The 12,231-nt window shown below is 39.9% G+C and overlaps 1 protein-coding gene across 1 annotated transcript in view; it reads left to right on the forward strand.

The window, feature by feature from the left end:
- The window catches only part of RSPO2 (R-spondin 2), a 186,752-nt gene that overhangs the window by 156,813 nt on the left and 17,708 nt on the right, over nucleotides 1-12,231 (forward strand). The window lies entirely within an intron of this gene.

The raw sequence follows: 12,231 nt of genomic DNA on the forward strand, positions 1-12,231 counted from the left end.
AACTCAGTCGACTGTTGGAAAGTATCCACTTTAGGAACGTACCACTTTTAAATGCTGTATACGTAAAAATTTGGAATGGCATTTCTCCCAGTTCCTTTACTTTTATATAATGTAAGTACCTCCAGTAAAAGGAATCAAAAGGTGAGGCCAGAAACAGTGTTGGAGAGATAGTTACATAATTTGGCAAGACTAAACTTTTAGTTTCTTGTTACGATAAATGAGACATTTCCAAAGAAGAATGGGTGTATTTACATAAGTCTAGTTATTTATGCAAACTTTCTCAGTTAAGCAGTGCCTCTGTTAACTATCTGGAGAAGGAAATGGCAACCCACTCCAGTATTCTTGTCTGGAAAATCCCATGAACAGAGGAGCCTGGTTGGCTACTGTCCATGGGGTCGCAAAGAGTCGGACACGACTGAGTGACTTCACTTGAAGCGGCTGTTAACTATATACTTGAGAAAAAGGGCAGTAAAGGATGATCTAATAAGGTTTAAAGAACATAAAGATTACACAGAACCCAGTGGCCAACTACTTTTCTCTCTGAAAAACGGTACTTGTATAACCACAGGAGAAGGCTTGGAATTCACATAATCAAGAGCTCCTTGGTACTTAAGGTTTTAATGATGCTGAAGCTGAAACTCCAGTACTTTGGCCACCTCATGCGAAGAGCTGACTCACTGGAAAAGACTCTGATGCTGGGAGGCATTGGGGGCAGGAGGAGAAGGGGATGACCGAGGATGAGATGGCTTGATGGCATCACCGACTCGATGGACGTGAGTCTGAGTGAACTCCGGAAGTTGGTGATGGACAGGGAGGCCTGGCGTGCTGCGATTCATGGGGTCGCAAAGAGTTGGACACGACTGAGCGACTGAACTGAAGTATTCCTTTGGGTCTCTAATTTGCTTTTTTCCAGGATAAATGGATACAGGCAGATTGATGGAGCAGATGTGTTCTCCATGTCCTGGCCAGCACTGTGATATTTTTAGGGTCCACATTTAATAATTCTGATTAGTGAGAGGTGGTTTTTAGAATTTGACATGTGCCATTGGTGTAAACATAAGAGAGTTGGACTTGAGAGCTGTCGTTAGTCATGTAAACTTGAGGTTTTAGCATTTGAACATATTTAGGATTAGTGATCAATGGCCTCTGGTTTAGAATGGTATCTAGATGGATTTGCCCTTGCGACCCCCCCTCCTGACTTCTCCCTAAAACCCTGATAAGGGTGAAATGGATGACACTGTAAACTAAAACCAATCGGCAACTTGTCATCAGAATCCAGAGGGAAGTTTCAGTAAGAACCGAAAGGACTATATTTAAAAACATAAGTGGAATTCTTAATAGTTTTTCTCCTGTAATTGAGATCTAATCGTAATGCATTATGGTCAGAAAAGATGCTTGGAATGATTTCGATTTTTTTGAATTTATCAAGTTGAGATTTATGGCCCAGGATGTGATCTATCCTGGAGAATGTTCCATGAGCACTTGAGAAAAAGGTGAAATTCATTGTTTTGGGTGAAATGTCCTATAGATATCAATTAGGTCTAACTGGTCTAATGTATCATTTAAAGTTTGCGTTTCTTTGTTGATTTTCTGTTTAGTTGATCTGTCCATAGGTGTGAGTGGGGTATTAAAGTCTCCCACTATTATTGTGTTATTGTTGATTTCCCCTTTCATACTTGTTAGCATTTGTCTTACATATTGCAGTGCTCCTATATTGGGTGCATATATATTTATAATTGCTATATCTTCTTCTTGGATTGATCCTTTGATCATTATGTAGTGTCCTTCTTTGTCTCTTTTCACAGCCTTTGTTTTAAAGTCTATTTTATCGGATATGAGTATTGCCACTCCTGCTTTCTTTTGGTCTCTATTTGCATGGAATATCTTTTTCCAGCCCTTCACTTTAAGTCTGTATGTGTCCCTTGTTTTGAGGTGGGTCTGTTGTAAGCAGCATATAGAGGGGTCTTGTTTTTGTATCCGTTCGGTCAGTCTTCAGTATGGTACTGGCACAAAGACAGAAATATAGATCAATGGAACAAAATAGAAAGCCCAGAGATAAATCCACACACATATGGACACCTTATCTTTGACGAAGGAGGCAAGAATATACAATGGAGTAAAGACAATCTCTTTAACAAGTGGTGCTGGGAAAACTGGTCAACCACTTGTAAAGGAATGAAACTAGATCACTTTCTAACACTGCACACAAAAATAAACTCAAAATGGATTAAAGATCTAAATGTCAGACCAGAAACTATAAAACTCCTAGAGGAGAATATAGGCAAAACACTCTCCGACATAAATCACAGCAGGATCCTCTATGATCCACCTCCCAGAATACTGGAAATAAGAGCAAAAATAAACAAATGGGATCTAATTAAAATTAAAAGCTTCTGCACAACAAAGGAAAATATAAGCAAAGTGAAAAGACAGCCTTCGGAATGGGAGAAAATAATAGCAAATGAAGCAACTGACAAACAACTCATCTCAAAAATATACAAGCAACTCCTGCAGCTCAATTCCAGAAAAATAAACGACCCAATCAAAAAATGGGCCAAAGAACTAAACAGACATTTCTCCAAAGAAGACATACGGATGGCTAACAAACACATGAAAAGATGCTCAACATCACTCATTATTAGAGAAATGCAAATCAAAACCACAATGAGGTACCACTTCACACCAGTCAGAATGGCTGCGATCCAAAAATCTGCAAGCAATAAATGCTGGAGAGGGTGTGGAGAAAAGGGAACCCTCCTACACTGTTGGTGGGAATGCAAACTAATATAGCCACTTTGGAGAACAGTGTGGAGATTCCTTAAAAAATTGCAAATAGAACTACCTTATGACCCAGCAATCCCACTGCTGGGCATACACACTGAGGAAACCAGAATTGAAAGAGACACATGTACCCCAATGTTCATCGCAGCACTGTTTATAATAGCCAGGACATGGAAACAACCTAGATGTCCATCAGCAGATGAATGGATAGGAAAGCTGTGGTACATATACACGATGGAGTATTACTCAGCCATTAAAAAGAATACATTTGAATCAGTTCTGATGAGATGGATGAAACTGGAGCCGATTATACAGAGTGAGGTAAGCCAGAAAGAGAAACACCAATACAGTATACTAACACATATATATGGAATTTAGAAAGATGGCAATGACGACCCTGTATGCAAGACAGCAAAAAAGACACAGATGTGTATAACGGACTTTTGGACTCAGAGGGAGAGGGAGAGGGTGGGATGATTTGGGAGAATGGCATTGTAACATGTATACTATCATGTAAGAATCGAATTGCCAGTCTATGTCCGACGCAGGATACAGCATGCTTGGGGCTGGTGCACGGTGATGACCCAGAGAGATATTATGGGGAGGGAGGTGGGAGGGGGGTTCATGTTTGGGAACGCATGTACACCCGTGGTAGATTCATGTCAATGTATGGCAAAATGAATACAGTATTGTAAAGTAAAATAAAGTAAAATAAATAAATAAATAAATAAATAGTTCTCTAAAAATCTGAAATTTAGAAAATTTAAAGAAAAAATATTAACAGCCTCATAATCCCATCTCCTAAAGATAACCAATGTATATACTATATATACATAGATAAGATCTTGATTTAATAAGTATTTTATTTGTGATAAATAATTGTGATTGTTACTAGCTCTTTTACTGATTACAAAATTGACAATATACAAATAAAATATTAATTTCCAGATTTTAAGTGACTGTGAGTCATTACACATTTTAATCTAATGGGAATGCTTCTAAAAAACAAAATGCCTAATTCAAAAAGTCATCAATTAAATTCCCAAACCAAATCTAGTATTTTCCCCCAAATGAGTTTGCTTTTAAAATCACTTATATCAGCAGAATATGGGATATGGTAAATGGTCAAGAAATAAGCATGCATAGCATTTTAATGATTTATCCAGGGTGAGTGGTGATAAAAATCACCAGCAAGATATCAGTCAGGACCCTAAGAAAAAACACATTGTACCCTCAAAGGTATTTAATTTAAAATAATTTAACAAAGAGGCTCTGTTTAGAGGTGTAAACATACTGTATTCTCCAAAAATGACCTAATATATTTTATAAATAAAATATAAATTTTCTTTCTTAAAAAAAAAAAAAACATAAGTGGAGGGTCATTTACATTATGCTGCTGCTGACTATGTCTCCCTGAAAGCTAGAAATACTTTCTGCACTTGCAACCGACTGGCTCCTGGGTCAGAAATGAAAGTTCCGTGTCAATTAGAAAACTGGGGGCATGTCCTTTTGTTGTGTGGCCTCAGCTTAATAACAACAAAATGATCATTGTAACAAATAGTGATATACCTAATAGTAAATACTTACAATAGTCCATTAAATACATTAGCTTGTTTAATTAGTATAATAATTTTGTGAGTTAGATTCTGTTGTTGTTCTTGATTTCCAGATGAGGAAATAGAGGCACAGAGATGATCAGCATTAACTGTGTGGTTTGAGCAAGTGGACTAATGGGGCCAGAATTTGAATCTGCACTGTCTGATTTCAGGGCCTGTGCTCCTAGTGACAAGGATAAACTGCCTATGAAGCCAGATTCTTCTTTCCCTCATCTTTCTCTCTAAAGTCTATCGGTATTGCTCTTCTTACAAATACCAGTTCCCAGAAAATAAGCATTTACATAAGCATGCACATTGGGTCCTGGAAAATGTGGTTCCTTTAACTGCTGTAAGTCAGGGGGTGCCAGGAAGAACCTGATGGGAGTGATTGTTAAAGATCATAATTTAATGTGTTTCTCTTTATTGTGTCTGAAATCTAGACAGTCATTTAGAGAAGGTTCCATTTTAGTTCAGCATAGTCATAGCAGAGAAAAAATGCCTAATCATTGGATTAGGTTGTGTGTGTGTGTTCAGTCATGTCTGACGACTCTTTGTGGACCTATGGACTGTAGCCCGCCAGTCTCCTCTGTCCATGGAATTTTCCAGGCAAGAGTACTGGAATGGGTTGCCATTTCCTTTTACAGGGGATCTTCTCAACCTAGGGATCAACCTGTGTCTTCTGCATCTCTTGTACTGGCAGGCAGATTCTTCATCACTAGCACCACCTGGGAAGCACAGACTAGGTTGCTGTTGTTCAGTCGCTCAGTCTTGTCCAACTCTTTGTGACCCCATGGACAGCAGCACACCAAGCCTCCCTGTCCTTCACCAATTCCTGGAGCTTGCTCAAACTCATGTCCATTGAGTCTGTGATGCCATCCACCCATCTCATCCTCTGTCGTCCTCTTCTCCTCCTGCCTCCAATCTTTACCAGCATCAGGGTCTTTTCCAATGAGTCAGCTCTTTGCAACAGGTGACCAAAGGACTGAAGCTTCAGCTTCAGCATCAGTCCTTCCAATGAATATTCAAAACTTATTTCCTTTAGGATTGACTGGCTTGATCTTCTTGTAGTCCAAGGGACTCTTAGGTGTCTCCTCCAGCAGCACATTTGAAGGCATCAATTCTTTGGTGCACAGCAAAAGGCTGATTAGGTTGGGAGCTGGCTAAATCAAGTACTGTTCAAGAGTTGAGATGAATATGGAATTTAATCAACACCAAGATGGGCAAAGAGAAGCTCTAAAGGCAGTCCCACCAATTCATCCCTTAAATCTGAGTAGACTATACTTTTTTTGGAGGAAAATATGAATTTATGGAATAATTACTATAAAATAAGAGGGAAATCATTCTAAAACATAGCAAAGTTCAGATTCCTGATACTGTATTATAAGATAGAGGAAAAAATTAGGGGGAAAGTTTGTCCTCAGAAAGATACAGGGAAAACATAATATTCATAAAATAGGTTAGAAAGTAATAGTAAATAGACTGAGATAAACAGAGGTCAGGCAAGATAAAAAGTTGAAAGAAACTGAACATAGAATGGTCACATTAACATGTTCACTGGAGAGTGTCAGGTACAGAATTGATCATTTGGGAAATAGAATAATTATATAGGGGAAAAACTTGAGAAGTGAATAGAATTTTAGCAGATAAGGACAAATTGCTAAAAATGGTGATGGAAAAGATGATAGATATTAACAGTAAAAAATCTGAGTTGAAAAGTAGCCCGGTTTTATAAAGACAAAGAACTTAGTATGTTAAAGAGAGATCTACCTATAGTCATAGCCTGGCAAAAACATGACTGATTCATGTTGAGGTTTGACAGAAAACAACAAAATTCTGTAAAGCAATTTTCCTTCAATAAAAAATAAATTAATTTTGAAAAAAGGATAAAAAGAAAATTCTAAAGAAAGTACTTTACATCCAAAGGACAAAAATCAAAGTCAAGCTGTCCTCAGGCTTCCAGTTTTGGTGTTTTGTTTGTTAAGTAGTAGAAATAGCATTTAAATTTTGAAAGATGAAGAATCTAACCCTATAATCTTGTAACCCAGCTAAGTTATCTTTACTGACATATTGTGTTACCTTAGTGACAATCATGAATTGTCACTAAGGGGATATTTCTGTAACTTGCAAAAGTTTTACTCCAAATTTGAGTCAAACTCTGTCGTGATGGATTCAGATGCACTTGCACTTGCCAGGCAAAAAGATTTCAATGATGTGACTCCAAGCAAGAAAGAGGTACAGTGCCTTTCAATCCTACCTCACTTAGTCTTCTCAATAGGATAGTGCATTGCTGCATGACAAACATTCCAAAATTTAGTAGCTAACAATCAAGAAGTTTAATTTTGCATGGATCCAAGCATAGACCGGTTGCAGCGAGGAGGCTCTCGTTTGGGGGTGCTCATTCTGCTGTATCAAGTCACTCCTGAAGGTGCATCCATCTGAAGGCTTCTTACTCCTGTGTTTGCCGCCTAGGCTGGTGTGGGTGGAACAGTCAGTATTGACTGATGTCTCTTTATCCACATAGTCTCTCCACATGATTAGCTTGGATTTCCTTACAGGATGGTGGGCCTAGAATGGAGCTGTAATGATTCTAGTGAAAGAAGTCCCAGAATATCGTGTCTGTCATGCAAGCCCAGATTCAAAGGGAGTGGAGGATCAGACTCCTGTGGGTGAGAGGATGGCATATGGGAACAAGAAAGGAAGAAAATGATGGCGGCTCTCTTGGGGTCACATCACTATACTGTTTCTCACTGCTCACTTTATTTCCCAGTCTAGAATGCTTTCAGCACTACACATGATAGACATGAGTTTGAGTAAAGGAGTTGGTGATAGACAGGGAAGCCTGGTGTGCTGCAGTCCATGGGGTCACAAAGAGTTGGACACGACTGAGCAACTGAACTGAACAACTGAACTCAGCACTATACAGCATCATTGCTTGGTTAACACAAACACATTAAAGAGTTGATTGAATTTTATGAAATAACCTAATGACTTGTTTATTTTATTTTATTTTTTTTTTGATTCAGAAAGCCTTGGCTGGATTGTTACATAGATATTTTCAAGGATTTTAGAGATATTCTGGGAAATTGGGATATTTTCGTAAATTGGAAATAAATTACTTTTTCCATTTCAAAAATGGAAGACTGGCTTCCACTATTCCAAAATTTGCCATCCAGCCTGTTTTTCAGAAATGAATTAGCTTCAGATAGTGAGGATTACTGTAGTGACAGGACAGAGATATACGTAAATGTATGACAATTACAAAATATAATGCCGGTGTATTCATTTCTTGAAAAAACATTGCAAAACACTGTAAGAAACCAAGTGGTTGATTGGCATTTATGAATGGTAACACTTTTGTTTACAGAATGTGTGTGTGTATGTATATACAGATACATACACTTTTGGTTAACAAGTTATTTCTGAGGGTTGTTTTTCTATTTTGGGGGGATATTTTATGGTGATTTTTGTATTTTTTTAGAGAAATACTATACGTACTGAAAAGTGCATGTAACCTCTATGTACAATTTAAAGAACAATGATAAAGTCATCCTTGCGCTCTACCATTCTGTTTATAAAGTAGAGAGTTATCAGCGATTTCACTAAGATGGCAGAGTAGGAGATCCTCAGCCTCCATCCCTCCACAAAAATCAATCAAGTAGAGAGCTATCCACAAACTAAAACAGTGCTGGGAGAGCTCTGGAATCAGAGAAACTTCAGCAACTCAGTTGACTAAAACAACTTGAGAAAACCCCACAAAAAGGGAAGGAAGAACGTTTCTTTTCTGCTTTCATCATCCTGACCCTCAAGGCCACATTCTTGGCACCAAAGGAGACTCCCCAGCTGGAAAGAGTTCCCCCCACAGGGAGAGGAAGAGTGGGCTGAGTGACCAGCTCTCCTGCCCTTCGGGGTTACTACTTGAAGGACCCACTTCAGTCTCCCCAACCAGAGACCAGCAGAGCTGGGGCGTGACCCGTAAAGACGGCTGCCAGTATTCCAGTGTCAGATCCGCAGAGGAAGAAAGAATGGTGCCCACTGGCCTGTCCTGCAGATGAGAACAGCAGCTTTTGCTACCGAAGAGCCAGGGGCCTGCACAGTCACCACTGATTTCACTGGGCTCTCACCCCCAGAGTATTCGTGTTTGCTGACACCAGCCACCCGAGTCCCTCCTCACTCCCCTGGCCCCTCCCACCCCAGCAAAAGCTGGGGACCCTCTGTGGCTGTGTGCCTGGCTGACTCCAGCCTGGAGCCCCCCAGCTGACCTCTCTGCTCTGTGTGCTCTCTGGGCACCTGGAGGCTAGCCCCTCCTGCTGTGCACTTGCACACTGCTGGTCTCACGCCCATCATCGGCCTTCATGGCCATGTGTGCACCTGTGACAAGGTCTTACAGCCATGTAGGTGCATGCTGATAGCCAAGACCTCCAAGGCTGCTTGTGGTCCTGGATCTGGCCCAGTCACTGGCCTGAACCACTTGGGTGGACTCACCTGCAGCTAGCCCCTCCAGCTGCACAGCTGCATACCTCTGGCCCAGCCTCCATCACTGTCCTCTACTGCTATGTGCACACCCAGGGAGAGACCATGCAGTCACAGGAGGATGTGCAGATAGCACGGCCCCTACAGCTGCTTGTGGATCTGGATCTAGCCCTGTCTGCTATCACTGGCCTGTACCACTGCGCACCTGCAGCTAGTCACTCCAGCTGTATGTCACATGCTACCAGCCTGACTCCTGACACCAGGCTCCACTGCTGTGCCCTAGAGACCAGAGTCAGCAGCTGGGACAGTCACACTGACAGCCAGAATCCTCACAGTTGCTGGTGCACCTGTAGCTGCAGCCCCTGTTGCCTGCCCTGGCTCCCACCACTGTGTGTGTGTTTGCAGCTGGCCCCTGCCACAGCCGAGTGTGTGTTCACAACAGGCTCCAGCCACTACTGCTGCCTGCCTTGGTCCCTAGCCTCTGAACTGGGGCTCACCTCTGAGAACCCCAACTGCCCTTGTGGCCACTGCAGATATTCTTCCTGGAGCATCACCAAAGACCATGCGGTTGAGAGGGTGCTTACTTGCCCCACCCCTGTTCAACATATTACTAGAATTCCTAGCCAGAGCAATCTATTAGACAAGGAAGAGAAATAAAAGGCATTCAAATTGGGAAGGAAGAAGTAAAATTGGCTGTTTGCTGATTGTATGATCTTGTTCCTAGAAAAAATTTAAAACTCCACTGAAAATTTTTTTATACCTTATAAATGAATTTAGTAAGCTTTCAGGATACAAAATCAACATACAAACATACCCTTCTGTACACTAAGAATGAACTACTGGGAAAAGAAATAAAATAAGTCCATTTACAATAGCATCAAAAACAGTAAAAGGGAATACTGTTGAAATAAATTTAACCATGGGAGTGAATGATCTACACACCAAAAATTACAGTAACGAAAGACATTGAAGAAGACACAAATGGAAAGATATCCTAAATTCAGGAATCAGAAGAGTTAATATTGTTAAAATGTTGATACTACCCAAAGCCATCTATAGATTCAGAGTAATCTCTTATCAAAATTCCATCACTGTTTTTCACAGAAATAGAAAACACAATCCTAATTTTCATGTGGAACCATAGAAGACCCCAAATAGCCAGAGCAATCTTGAGAAAAGACAGAGCTGGAGGCATCACACTTCCTGATTTCAAACTATGGTACAAAGCAATCAGAACAGTTTAGTACTGGCATAAGAGCAGACACACAGAAGTAAACCCAAACACATCAGGTCAACTAATATTTGGCAGAGAAGCCAAGAATGCTCAATGTGGGGAGGATAGTCTCTTCAGGAAATGGCTGTAGGAAATCTACATATCCATATGCAAAAGAATGAATTTGGGCCCCTATCTTACATCAACAGAAATGAACTCAAAATGGATTAAAGATCAAAATGTAGGACCTGAAGACGTAAAATTCCTAGAAGAAAACAGGTAAAAGTCTCCTTTCAGAAGGATTGTATTACTTTACACTTAAACCAGACATATATGTAAATACTTCATTATTTTTTAATCTACTTCATACTTATTGCACTTACTTTTGAATGTATACATGTTATTGGTACATACCAGTTGTAATTGATAGTATATAAAATTCCCATGGAGTAACACTTAGGGAAAAAACACTTTACCTACATAACATTATACATTCAGATAACCCTTAATGGGAACTGATCTAATTTCTACCTATAAAATAGAATTTTGCTGGCATTAGGGAGTATTTATTACTCAATGGAAAAGCCACAGTATTTCATCAGTGTACTCAACTTGTGTAATGCACAATTTGTAGAGTTACGTGAAATGAATTTGGAAAAGGATTTAAGCTCAAATATTACTTTTCTTTTTCTTTTATTTACTTTTTATTATCACAGTTTTGCACAGAGAATACATTAATTCAATTTTTTCCTGCTGGAAAGACCATTAATTTTTTGGCTTTCTCTTATAAAGAGATCTAACAATGACAGTATGAGGAAGGGATCAGGAACCAAAGTTATTAAACATGTCCATGGTCTCTGGATTTCCCTGCACTCCAGATACAGAGCGAATTACACAGGAATTAAATAGTTTCCTTTGCTTAAGTCTAATATTACCAGATAAGGTGCTAATGCGGTTTTGCCTGGAGAGAGTCCCTTCTCTTTGCTTTTTTATATCCCTTTGATTGTGTGAATGTGGCCAGACACATCATAGCCATAGAAAGCATCTCCAATGTGCTGTTTGCTTCTCTTCCTCAGGTGTCAATAAGCTCAGATTTCCCCATTCTGAAGAATCCCTTGCTTGCTCCTTCCATCTCTTTCTTGGAACAGCGCTTTCTAGTGAAGCCTTTATGTTCTCTGCTTGACTCCCTCATTTCTGACTTAATGCAGCCAGCCTGGTTTCTGCATTCAGCATCTCTGAACTCCTGATTTAAAGGTCATTGATGGTGTCCAAGGGACCAAATCAAATGGCCATTTTCTTTTCCTTAGTTTTTAAATAAGAATTGTATATCTTTAGCAGGGAGCCTGGTGGGCTGCCGTCTATGGGGTCGCACAGAGTCGGACATGACTGAAGCGACTTAGCAGCAGCGTGTACATGATGATTTGATTTACATATACAAAATGATTAGTACAGTTTAGCTAATTAACATGTCTTCTCACATACCTACTGTTCTGTGTGTTGGATGAGAACACATGAAATCTACTCTTAGCAAATTTTCCCCAGTGGTTCAGCATTAAAGAATCTGCCTGCAATGCAGGAGATATGGGAGACATGGATTTGATCCCTGGATTGGGAAGATCCCCTTGGATGAGGAAACAGCAACCCACTCCAGTGTTCTTGCCAGGAAAATCCCATGGACAGAGGAGCCTGGCAGGCTACAGTCCATAGGGTTGCAAAGAGTAAGACATGAGTATGCACACAGACACACTACAGTGTTAGTAACTATAGTCATCATATGCCTTTTTACTTTAATGCTTAGAACAAAATGCATATGACCCAAATGTTGCCATTTTGTTTCTGTAACATCTTCCTTGAACACTTCCCTAGCAGATCATGTGTTCAGAACCTCCTTATGATCTAGTTTCATTGGTGTTTCTATAATGGAAATCCTTAGGATAGGACCTATGACAAAGCAATCTTTATATAAGCTTATAAGCTCTAACAAGTAGTAGTTTAGTAAGGCTTCAAAAATCATATCCTATCATGATGAAAATGTCTCCTTGTCTTTGAGTTACATCAGTGATTGATTTCTAAATGAGGAAATATTTCTAAAATGGTCCCCTAGACCAATTTGCATTTGAGTTGAATGGTAGCCATAATGATCAATCATTTTCCTCTCCCTTTCTTTCCTTC

This window comes from Ovis aries, chromosome 9 (assembly GCF_016772045.2).
Source record: "Ovis aries strain OAR_USU_Benz2616 breed Rambouillet chromosome 9, ARS-UI_Ramb_v3.0, whole genome shotgun sequence".
In the NCBI taxonomy this organism is placed as follows: domain Eukaryota; kingdom Metazoa; phylum Chordata; class Mammalia; order Artiodactyla; family Bovidae; genus Ovis; species Ovis aries.